Raw genomic sequence first — 12,262 nt, 5'->3', positions numbered from 1 at the left:
ACCCTGGGAGTCTGAACTGGGGTGTGCTTTCGTGTAAAATACTCATGCGGTTTCATGGACTCACGAAGTTTAAAGAATGTAAAATATTCCATTACTAATTTTGTATATTGATTACTTATCAAAAGAATATCTTGGATATATTTTTGAAATTAATTTCACTTCTGTTAAATTTTTTAAATGACTGCCAGACGCACAGTGACGACTAGAAAATTTTAAATTACCTACGTGGCTCACATTCTATTTCTGCTCTTCTAGAGTAAACATTATTACCATCCCAAGTTCACGGCTTGGAAAAGGAGGCTCAAAGATTGACCAGCCACCAGCCACAAAGCCTGTAAGTGAAGGCATCTAGCTTCCTTCTACAAAGAGAAAGCCCAGGTGAGTTTCAAAGGCTTAGTCAGGGTGAGGTAAGATCCAACCTTAATTATCCCTACGAACCATCCTGAACGGGTGGCCAGGGAGTGGAGACCAGGGACTGCTTCCTTCTCTTTCTCTCTGAGACCAGTTTCTCCAGCTATAAAATGATAATTATAGGTGCCCTGCAGCCAGCTTTGTGAGTAGGAAACGAGAAGCTCTATATGAAAGCGGGTCAAGTTTATGGAGCAAAAATGCCTGCATAAAACCCAAGGTGATCCTGTCCTTATACATATTAAGCCCATTTGTCATGTTACTGGTGGGCAAAGTCACAGCTTCATCACCCCTGCTTCGGGAAGCCAGTCCTCGGAGTCCCTCTGCGGGCAGGCAGGTGCCTGGTGCCCCCTCCTGGGATGGGGGTGTATCTCTTAGGCTCCCTCCTCCTCTCTCCCTCCCGGTGCTGCTGGGCTCCCCTCGCTCAGCCCATCCCACTGATGCTGTACCCCCATGCCTAGGGCTTGGCTCGACCTTCTCACCACCGCTACCCCCAGCTTCCGCTCCCTGGGCTCTTCACGACCAGCTGGAGCCTTCCAGAACCTCTCCAGAGAACAGCTCTGCTCCAGGTAACTTCTGTGATTACACAGTTCCACGAAGATTTTCTAGAGATTACTGTGTCTTGGCCTTCATTGTTTCATTCAAGGTGGGGATTTGGGGCCGAGTAGAAGCAGAAGATGAGACCTGGAAGGGATGGTACTGGGGACAAGGGGACCTTAACAGGTGGGCATCTCTCTACGCGTGGAGGGTGTCCACTTCTCTGTGTCCTGGTCGGGTCGTTTTGTTACGTTGTGAAGATGAGAGACGCTTATTCGCTGAATGCTCAGTTCACAAATATTAAGTGACAGCATTGATTCCAGCAGGCCGGGGCCCCTGGGGATCCCTGGCAGCAAAGGCTGCCTCACTGCCACCCAGTGTGCACCTGGCCTGCTTCCTCCCCGGCACCCGCCCCATGTCTGTTCCTGTATAATCAGAGAAGCACGCGGGCAGAGTTGGAAATAGCGCTTGCCCGACCTAAGGTGACACACCCGAGGACTCTGAGCTGCCCTCCTCTGCCATATGCGTGACCCAAACGCCACCACATGGGCACACGGCACCTGTGCAGACAACAGCAGGAAACGGGGCCCACGGAACCTCTGTTCCCTGGCTTAGGCTTTGACGAGGTCTGGGGCGAAGGGGGTTGTTGCTGGCTTCTCTGTGTGTCTAAAAGGAACAGCTCTTCTGGCTGTCGGGCAGGGTGATGGGGGAGGTGAGTCAGTCTCTGCCTACCGTGGGCCATTTCCTGCTTTGGGCCTGATGTCATCGACTGCGTCTGGGCCACTCCCACCCCTAAGGGACTTTGGGGTGACGATGACAAAATTCAGACTGGAGGGGGAGGGTGTGGAAGGCTAGGCCTGTGTCTTACTAAAGGGCTCTGCCTGCCCTTCCCCCTCTCCTGCCTCCCGCTGAGAGCCTCTTAGTGAAAGTACCCTCTGAATGCCTGGCACCATGATGGTGGTAATTACCGTTGCTTGATGCGTTGCTAAGTGACTGATGGGATCTAGTTGAAATATATTAGCTGGGGTCCTGAAATTTTGAGAACATCAGCTTCCTCTGTAGAATAATGAAAACCCAAGAACCATCTTAGCAATAAAATTGTATCCATTATCCTGGAACAGTCACATCCTATTTGTTTGTGCCCTCGGAGAAGGCCCAAGGGATGAGGCACCTCGATCTCTCTTTCCCCTGAAACATCTGAAATAGCCTCGCCGCTCCCTTGACTGCGCACATTTCCAGGTTTTCAGTAAAAGCATCTCTTGATGAAGATGGAGGAATTTTGCTGGAAGCATTTGAGGTGCTTCCTTTTTATAAAGACTGTCTAAAGCACAAACAGTCTGAACTCCAGTTTAATTTACTTTAAAGATGTCAGCTCCACCAGTTTATAAATTTTTGCCCCAGACAGTAATAATTTAGAGTAAATATATGTAATGTTTCTCAGCTATCTTCTGGAATGTTTCATGTCCCAGTATGGATTATTTTTACTAGAATTGTCAATCGGGACCTTTCATAATTGAAAACAATGTATAGTATACCGTGTGTGTAATATACACATACATTGTATATACGTATATATTTTTATTGTGGTAAGAACGCATTTCATGTATACATATTTTCTGAATACAAAATTAGAAAATTTATAAAATACTAAAGAACAGAAGTATGTCTTTCCACACTCCTCTAGATGTATTTTTTTCACTGTTCATGTTTGATATTTTCCTTTTTTTCCCTTTCGTGGGTTATTTAGATATTTTTGTTTGTTCCTTTAAAACATGGTTTCAGTCATTTTTGCCTTGGACATTAAGAATGAAAGATACTGTTATTCTTATGCTATGACTTAAATGAGACATAATCTCACAAATTCTCAAATATGTGTAACCTTTTCCCAACCGCTACCATTTTCCCCGTAACCTAGAGAACCTGGACCGTACCAAATTCTCTGAGCAAACTCTGCTTCACATGGCCAAGGCTTTTCACAGGACTGGAGTGAATTTCCCCTATTCAGCCCACCCCACATTCCCTGAGTGGTTAAGAGCACAGGCCCTGGATGGATGGAGTGGGTGCAAATCCTGACTCTGCCACTTATTAGCTGTGTGATCTAGGGCAAGTTACTTGACCTCTCTGTGCCTCTATTGCCTCATCCGTAAAGCGGAATAATAACAGTACCTGCTTCCTGGGGTTGTTTCGAGGACTGAGTGAATTAATATGGGAAAGCACCTAGAAGACCCCCTGACCGCACAAGTGAGGGGGTCCCGGAGACTGTATAGTGTTATAGCAATCTTAGCTATTGCAGTTGGCATCACTGTTTTCTTCCCTCCTTCCAGGGAGCTCTTCTCCATAAATCAGGGCTCAGCGCCAATGTCAGTCTCTCCACGATGTGCCCTCCTCTGTGCCTCGTAATACAGTGCACACACTTCCATGTTACAATCCAGGCCCCTAGTCCACGAGGCTGTGCACAGCAAGGAAAGGTGTTGTGGGAATGACGAGCTGCAGAGCTCCTAAGCGGGGAGCTGAGGATGTTCCTCCCCACCCCCAAACCCTGAGGGTCTGCAGGTCGATGGGTGTCCCCAAGCTGTGCAGGGCAGTTCTGAGCACAGGCACCCCGAGGGCAGGGCACGGACTGGACCAGCCCCTGCAGGAGGCATGAAACCCGAGAGAGCCTTTTCCCCCCACTTTCCAACTTTCTGGCTCCCTCGCCACCTGTCTTCTGAATGCAGGCTGAGTTGCCAGAGACTTTTGGTGAGGCCAGCCGTGCTGATGGCCACGGGGCCAAGCTGGGCACAGACGGGGTGCTGGTCATTTTCTCGGAAGCTCCAGAGCCCAGGGTTTGCTCTGTTTCAAGGCAAACAGATTATGGAAAAGACTGACGTCGGTATTCCCCTCTCCGAGGTGAGAAAGCCAGTAAGCCCTGCAGAGCCTAATCATTCTGTCTTCTGCTGAAAGTGTGCAGGGCAGAGGTGAACAGCAAGTAGGCATTTGGTATCCAGCCAGGCTGCTGCGGTCCTGTTCCCTCCGTCACCGCCCTCTGCTCTCCGGGGGCTCCCTGGCTCACCCATGCCCCATCCCAACTGCCAGGCTTTTCACCTGTAACACAAGACTCCCGGCCCACACCGTGCCCCCCACCATGTGGTCTGCACAGCTTTCTCTAGAATAGTCTTTGCAGAGGGGCGAGCAGCCACCTACCACCAAACTTGTAAAATCCGCCAGGGAAGATGCACTTGAAATATGCAGTGCCTTTTTTAACTATAAAATCATATTGAGGTACCTCTTAAGAGTGTTTATCGGACCTTCGAGCACTGAAGTTCTGGAAAAATACAGTCTCCGGGACCTCCTCACTTGTGCGGCCAGGAGTCTTCAGAGAAACCCCCAAATTGTTTTCCTGTTCACAGTTCCCTCCTTTGTTTGCCAACTAAGTCCCAGACATGCTTTATTTGACTGTGAAGAAATGCTACTTGTTTATCATCAGTTATTATCTATGTCTAGTTGTCATGTGGTACAAAACCAGTAACAAGCATCATTTCACCTACAGGGCGGATTAATTTTGTTACATTTATTATTGATTATACCAAATTTTGTTGAACACTCGTAGTCTGATGCTTTTGTAACTTGCTGCCAATATTTTCTTGTTTTTCTTAATTAGAAGTATTTGTTAGGTCTACTCTTTTAATCTTATCAGCAAAGCCAGTTTTCCACTGGGTACCTGTAAGCATAGCCCGTGCTAGTTTTCAGGACCTGAGAAGATGGGATGTGGAGGTGACAACTCTAAAATATGAAAAGAAAAACCTGTAATAGTTAAATTAATGTTTAATTAAATGAAACATAGCACATCAATTAGTCAAATGCAACTTAACTTTTATATCATAACATATAAGTTATAATAAAGTAAAAACTTTACAAAACGGAAATTTAAATACTTTTGATATGGTATGGGTGGCGCCTCTAGGAGCAGGAGTATCTTAGATGTACACAGCCCTTAAACAACTGGATCATCCATCCTTCACAATTAGTATCATTGTCTGGATATAAAGGAATAATTTAAAATTTTTTGATAACTAGAAGAAAGATGGAGATTAAAGAAGATAGAGACGCATTATATAAGAAAGGGATGCCCTGAGAGAGCTCGAACAGAGCTGTGAAGAGGGAGGGTGAGAGGCACGTGTGTGCGCTTTGCCTGGGAGGAAACCAGACGTCTTGGACCAGTCATTTCCCCTCACTGGCCGGCAGGGGGCGCATGGCCGAGGACCGCTCGCTTGCTTTGGGTGAAGCGGGGAGAGATTTGGTGAATTACAGGATAGAGAAGCAATGTGCAGCCAGACACTTCTGTGTACTGGGCGTTTCACAGTCAAATTTTAGTTAACTCGTGGAGTACGTGTATGCCGTGCAGATTCACAGGTGACTTTTATAGTTGCATAGTTTTGTGGGGTTTTTTTTAACATCTTTATTGGAGTATCATTGCTTTACAATGGTGTGTTAGTTTCTGCTTTATAACAAAGTGAATCAGCTATACGTATACATATGTCCCCATATCCCCTCCCTCTTGTGTCTCCCTCCCACCCTCCCTATCCCACCCCTCTAGGTGGTCACAGAGCACCGAGCTGATCTGCCTGTGCTATGCGGCTGCTTCCCACTAGCTATCTGTTTTACATTTGGTAGTGTATATAAGTCCATGCCACTCTCTCACTTTGTCCCAGTGTATTCTTCCCCCTCCCCATGTCCTCAAGTCCATTCTCTACATCTGTGTCTTTGTTCCTGTCCTGCCCCTAGGTTCTTCAGAACCTTTTTTTTTTTTTAGATTCCATATATATGTGTTAGCATATGGTATTTGTTTTTCTCTTTCTGACTTACTTCACTCTGTATGACAGACTCTAGGTCCATCCACCTCACTACAAATAACTGAATTTCATTTCTTTTTATGGCTGAGTAATATTCCACTGTATATATGTGCCACATCTTCTTTATCCACTCATCTGTTGATGGACACTTAGGTTGCTTCCATGTCCTGGCTATTATAAATAGAGCTGCAATGAACATTGTGTACATGACTCTTTTTGAATTATGGTTTTCTCAGGGTCTATGCCCAGTAGTGGGATTGCTTGGTTGTATGGTAGTTCCATTTTTAGTTTTTTAAGGAACCTCCATACTCTTCTCCATAGTTGCTGTATCAATTTACACTCCCACTAACAGTGCAGGAGGGTTCCCTTTTCTCCACACCCTCTCTAGCATTTATTGTTTGTAGATTTCTTGATGATGCCCATTCTGACCGGTGGGAGGTGATACATTATTGTAATTTTGATTTGCATTTCTCTAATGATTAGTGATGTTGAGCATCCTTTCATGTGTTAGTTGGCAATCTGTATATCTTCTTTGGAGAAATGTCTGTTCAGGTCTTCTGCCCATGTTTGGATTGGGTTGTTTGTTTGTTTGTTATTGAGCTGCATGAGCTGCTTGTATATTTTGGAGGTTAATCCTTTGTCAGTTCCTTCATTTGCAAATATTTTCTCCCATTCTGAGGGTTGTCTTTTCATCTTGTTTATGGTTTCCTTTGCTGTGCAAAAGCTTTTAAGTTCCATTGGGTCCCATTTGTTTATTTTTGTTTTTATTTCCATTTCTCTAGGAGGTGGGTCAAAAAGGATCTTGCGGTGATTTACGTCATAGATGTTCTGCCTGTGTTTTCCTCTGAGAGTTGTGCAGTGTCTGGTCTTACATTTAGGTCTTTAATCCATTTTGAGTTTATTTTTGTGTATGATATTAGGAAGTGTTCTCATTTCATCGGTTGCGTAGTTTTGTAATTCATGCGAGCTTGGGTCCCTCTGAGATCCCAGGACTGAGGTCGGAGGAATGAAGCTGAGGATGGGGCACAGGTGAGCTGTCGAGGCTGACCAGTGTTAACGCAGGCCCAGACCTGCTCTCCGGCCTTACTGCTGGGCTGGAAGGACGTGATGTGAAAGCAAGACAAGGGAACCAGGAGGCGCAGGCGTACGTCCGAGTGGGGCCTGTCCCTGCGGGGCTGCTGCTGCGAGTCCAGAGCCTAAGACAGAAGTTCCCGTCCTCACTTCCTGCCCTGGCAAATTTGAACCACTGAACTGGAGCCGGTCCTCAGGGAGGTTGCAAGGCTGGCTCAGCTGCCTTTTTCATTTTTGCCCACCTCTTGCTGCCCTTCCCCCAACTTGAGCACACAGGCTCCACCCCCTCATGAAAATCCTTACCAAGAAGATAATTTAATACCAATCCGTTAAGGCCTTATTCTGATGAGCAAGTATATTAACTCTTCCAAGAATGATCACATAGAGGCGTAGACTTCTGTGGTCAAAGGGACCTGAAAATCAAATATTCGAACAGTGAAAGATATTCCAGAACTAGCCTATCTCGGTCCCCCGTGCAGAATTCCTGACAAGAAGCCACAAAGCCTGTTCTGAAGCAGCTTCCTGGACAGGACTAAGGCTCAGAGAGATTAAAATACTTGCCTAAAGCCCTACAGCTACTAAGTAGAAAACTCACGTCCTTTATGAACGCAGATCCAGATCGTCGGAACCGAGGTTCCAGGAACCATGTTTGTTTCGGTCCCCAAGCTGTCCGTTCCTGGTAGGCAGAACTCGAAGCCCCAAAGTTCACCAGCCCCGGGGTGCACACACCTTTTCCCAGTTATTCAATCAAACGCTAATCTCAGTGCTGTGGGAAGGGATTCTGCAGGTGTAATTCAGGCCCCAAATCAGTTGACCTTAAAATAGGGAGATTACCTGGCCGAGCCTTCACTAATCACGTGAGCCCTTTAAGGGAGAATTTGCTCCAGCTGGTGGCAGAGCCTTCAGAGTTTCAGTGCAGTGGAGGTCCTCTCCTGGTGGCCTTGAAGGTGAGGCTGCCGTGTTGCGGGCCACGTACTGGTGTCGGCAGGCACCTCCAGGAGCTGCGCACGGCCTCTGGCCGACCGCCAGGAAGCCAGCAGGGGCCCCAGACCCCAGACTGCGGGCAACTGTATTCTGCTAAGCACCTGAGGGGTGCTGGGGGACCCGAGCTGCAGATGGAGCAGCCTGGACAGTCGGCTGTGCATGGCCCCCAGCAGAGAACCTGCTGCACCCCGCCAGACACCGTAAGTTTGTTATGAGGGTCCCGCCATCGGGCTTACGGCAGCGTGTTGCACACAGTGCACGAGAAAAGTGCACCACGGCCTCCCCTTTGGTCTGAGGTCAGTGCCCCTGCTCTGAAACAAGGATTTTACTCTATTCGTTTTAATTATAAAATGCTCTTTTTAAATATTTTATTTATTTTATTGAAGTATAGTTGATTTACAGTATTGCGTTTCAGGTGAACAGCAAAGTGATTCAGTTTTATATATATATATATTTCTTTTTCAGATTCTTTTCCGTTATACGTTATTACAAGATGTTGAATATAGTTCCCTGTGCTCTACAGGAAATCCTCGTTGCTTATTATCTATTTTATATATAGTAGTGTGTATATGTTAATCCCAAACTCCTAATTTTTCCCTCCCCCTCCCCCTTTCCCTTTTGGAAACCGTAAGTTTGTTTTCTATGTCTGTGAGTCTGTTTCTGTTTTGTAAATAAATTCATTTGTATTATTTTTTTAGATTCCACATATAAGTGATATACAGTATTTGTCTTTCTCTGTCTGACTTCACTTAGTATAATATCCTCTAGGTCCATCCATGTTGCTGCAAATGGCAGAATTTCATTCTTCATTATGGCTGAGTAATATTCCATTGTATACATGTACCACATCTTCTTTATCCGTTCATCTATCGGTGGACATTTAGGTTGCTTTTATATCTTGGCTATTGTAAATAGTGCTGCTATGAACATTCGGGTACATGTATCTTTTCGGATTAGAGTTTTTCTCTTTTCTGGATATACACCCAGGAGTTGAATTGCTGGGACCATATGGTGACTCTATTTTTAGCTTTTTGAGGAACCTCCATACTGTTCTCTGTGGTGGCTGTACCAATTCACAGCCCCACCAACAGTGCAAGAGGGCTCCCTTTCCTCCACGCCGTCTCCAGCATTTATTATTTGCAGACGTTTTGATGATGGCCGTTCTGACTGGTGGGAGGTGATACCTCATTGTAGTTTTGATTTGCATTTCTCTGATAATTGGCGATGTTGAGCATATCCTCATGTGTTTGTTGGCCACCTGTATATCTCTGGAGAAATGTCTGTTTAGGTCTTCTCATTTTTTAATTGAGTTGTTTGTTCTTTTTTTGATATTGAGCTGTATGAGCTGTTTACGTATTTTGGAATTAACCCCTCGTCGGTTGCATTATTTGCATGTATTTTTTCCCAGTCTATAGGTTGTCTTTTCATTTTGTTTATGGTTTCCTTTGCTTTTAAGTTTGATTAGGTCCTATTTGTTTATTTTTGCTTTTATTTCTATTGCCTTGGGAGACTGACCTAAGAAAATATTGCTACGATTTATGTCAGAGAATGTTTTGCCTATGGTCTCTTCTAGGAGTTTTATGGTGTCATGTCTGTGTTTAAGTCTTTAAGCCATTTCAAGTTTATTGTTCTGTGTGTTGAGAGGGTGTGTTCTAACTTCATTGATTTACACACGGCTGTCCAGTTTTCCCATCACCACTTGCTGAAGAGATGCTTTTCTCCGTTGTATGTTCTTGCCTCCTTTGTCGAAGATTGACTGTAGGTGGTTGGATTTATTTCTGGGCCTGAGACAAGGGTTTGAGCGGAAGTTTCTTAGGGGGCTGATCCCAGGAAGCCTGGGAGGGCAATGGGGACGGAGCGGGGAAAGGAAGGAAGGAAGCGGCATTCTGCACTGGGGTCCGTAAGAGACCCCATCACTGAGTTGCCCCCCTGAGACAGGGAAGCTGGGCTATTTAGCCTCCAGTCTGTCCTTGACTGGTCTCCTTCCAGAGGGGTGTTACAGGCAAGACATGCAGAAGGGGGCCTGGGAAGGACAGTCAGCTATGGAGGTGCTCATTCGGAGGTACCTCCCCGTCTAGCGACACAGGCCACGTAGCCCGGGGTCCTGGTCGGGGCCCTTAGCTGGTGACGCTGTCTTCTCCGTGCTTTTCAGTTCCTGCAGTTTTCATGCTCCCCAGGTGCTCTCTTCACTAGCTAAGCATCTCCAGTCTCTTCCTGGACCCCCATGAAACAGGAATCTGAATCCTTTACAATCTGGGGTCGGGTGGGGGGACTTTGGACCCAGAACTGGCTGGGTGGCTCCCAGCTGAGAGCTGTCACCAGCGCTGCTCTGACCGCATCAGCATCCAGGCAGCTGCCTCATTCTGGCGACTCAGGTGAAGCTGTCCTGCTTCTTTGTGGGGCTGCAAAGACCACATCGCGCTTCCTGCCACTCTGCCAGTAGTGCTGGGATCGTAGGGGAAGGACGTTTCATTACTGGGTGGACCTGGGCCGGGGTCTGGGGGAAGGGCCCCGTGTTCACGGCCGGTTTGCTCAGGCCTGCGTTCAGTATTTAAAATACTTAAATCAGCTACGAGGAGCAGGCAGGGTGGAGGCACACGTGATCAGAAGAGGCCACTCCAAGCAGCTGTCTCAGCCGCTCCTAACCTGTGCCTTTGGCCTTCGCTCCAGGAAATGCTTGCCTGTTGTCACTGGTCCTCTGAGATGACCAGTCACCTGGGAGCTGCTGTTGGAAGCTTCCCTTCGCTCTTTATTCTCTGCCCTCCCCAGGCTGCTCTGCCGTGGGACGGACCCTCTGCAGGCGGACCCCGTCCTTTGAGCTGTGCGGAGAGGGACCAGAGGAGCGACAGCCCGTGGACCGGGGGCAGTTAGGCCAGGACTCAGGGCCTCTGTGGACACACAGCCTCCAGCGGGGCACTCAGCAGTGAGCTGTGACCTCCACGGGATTTAGAAGGAAGTGGGCCTCCCGAGCCGGTGCCCGGGGAGCACGCTACATACCGAACACGAAGTTGTCGGGCCTGAAGATCTGGCCGAAGGGTCCAGACCTGACCGAGTCCATAGTGCCCGGCTCCAGATCCACCAGGATGGCCCGAGGCACATATTTGTTACCTGCGGGGACAGAGCAGGACTCAGAGCTGCGGTAGGCAAAGGAATCACAGACAGTGCCCTGCTCTCTGGGCCTCTTACGGCAGAATTCAGCAGGGAAAATTCCAGCATGAGACAAAAGTAGGAGATTAGAGGCGGTTTCTGCTCTACAAAGGGAGATAATGGCCTGCCTCGTCATGACAGACATGCAGGAGACTTCAGGAGCTCTGAAGTGTGTTTTTGAGCAGTTAAAAATGCATGCAGGAAGCCTTTCTTTGTCATTTGCATGTTCCTAATACATTGCGTCTGCCGCAGAACAGAAAGCAAGGTGAGGGGGCAGGAAAGCTTCCAATAATCACCGGCAGCTTCATTGTAGTACACGTTGATTCTCTCCAGCTGCAGGTCACTGTCTCCATGGTAACTGCCCGTGGGGTCGATCCCATGCTCATCGCTGATGACCTCCCAAAACTGGAAATAAAGAAAACCGCTTGACGGCCTGGCATCCGAAGTATCAGTAAAAATGGCTCCCTTCTCCCTCTCCTGTCCTTGGAACGGCGGCGTTGTGGTCAGACAGTCGAGGAGACCCAGACAGACCAATAGCTGCCCGCCCTGATCCTCCAGCAGCTGCTGCTGAGGGGCTCAGGAATCCGCCGCGCATCAGCCGTATGATGGCGACAGGCTGAAAAGCTGGGAGGAGCCCTGAAGGAGGAGAGTGGCCACAGCCGCGGGGGCTGTCACCCCCGGCAGGGCTGAGCGTCCCAGCTGATGGACGGGTCACCCGTGGGGGCAGTGGCCAGAGCTGGGACCCTACTGTCGAGTAAGACACATTCAGACTTAGAGATGGAGCAGCTTTAATGGAAAAGAGTGTTACCGTAGGGAGAGTGCTCGGATCTCAGAAACGTGCAACGAGCATGCAGAATGGAAGAGAACAGGCTTTTCTCTGCAGGGAGGGGTGAACAGGGCTAGCGTGAGCTTTGTGGGCGGGGAGGGAGAGAGGGTGGGACAAGCAGATGTGAAGTCAGCTCGCTGCAGCCGGAAGAGTGTTCTGTCGTCAGCAGACCCTCAGCCTGTTACAGGTGCAGCGTTCACCTGTGTGCTTGCTTCAGCCTGGGGGCCGTGGAGGCGGGACGGACTGCAGTTTGGTAAGAGGTGGGCAATTGTGAACACCTGGTCGTTGCCCCTGTTGTTTTATACAGACAAAATCTGTGGTTAAACGCTACTAGGGATGAATAAGTGTGAGGTTGACGTGAGTTCGGTTAGTTGTCAGGGCTGGGTGGGCTTCCAGGTTCCTGGTGGCCCTGGAGGACCAGCTGTTACCATCTGCTGAGCACGTTCCTGGCCTGGCA

The 12,262-nt window shown here is 48.1% G+C and overlaps 1 long non-coding RNA gene across 2 annotated transcripts in view; it reads left to right on the top strand.

Moving 5' to 3' along the window:
* The window catches only part of LOC132527764 (uncharacterized), a 67,387-nt gene that overhangs the window by 554 nt on the left and 54,571 nt on the right, over positions 1-12,262 (top strand). Inside the window, exons 2-3 of one of the 2 annotated variants that reach the window (XR_009543081.1) lie at positions 256-378; positions 870-977. This is a non-coding gene — a long non-coding RNA (uncharacterized LOC132527764). Of the gene's footprint in view, positions 1-255; positions 379-869; positions 2,464-12,262 lie in introns of those variants that run through there. The other variant, XR_009543080.1, reaches the window with a different exon arrangement.

The sequence above is a fragment of the Lagenorhynchus albirostris genome, chromosome 10 (genome assembly GCF_949774975.1).
Source record: "Lagenorhynchus albirostris chromosome 10, mLagAlb1.1, whole genome shotgun sequence".
NCBI classification, from domain to species: Eukaryota; Metazoa; Chordata; class Mammalia; order Artiodactyla; family Delphinidae; genus Lagenorhynchus; species Lagenorhynchus albirostris.
The sequence above is the reverse complement of the archived record's forward strand: the minus strand, read 5'-3'. Positions and strand labels throughout refer to the sequence as shown.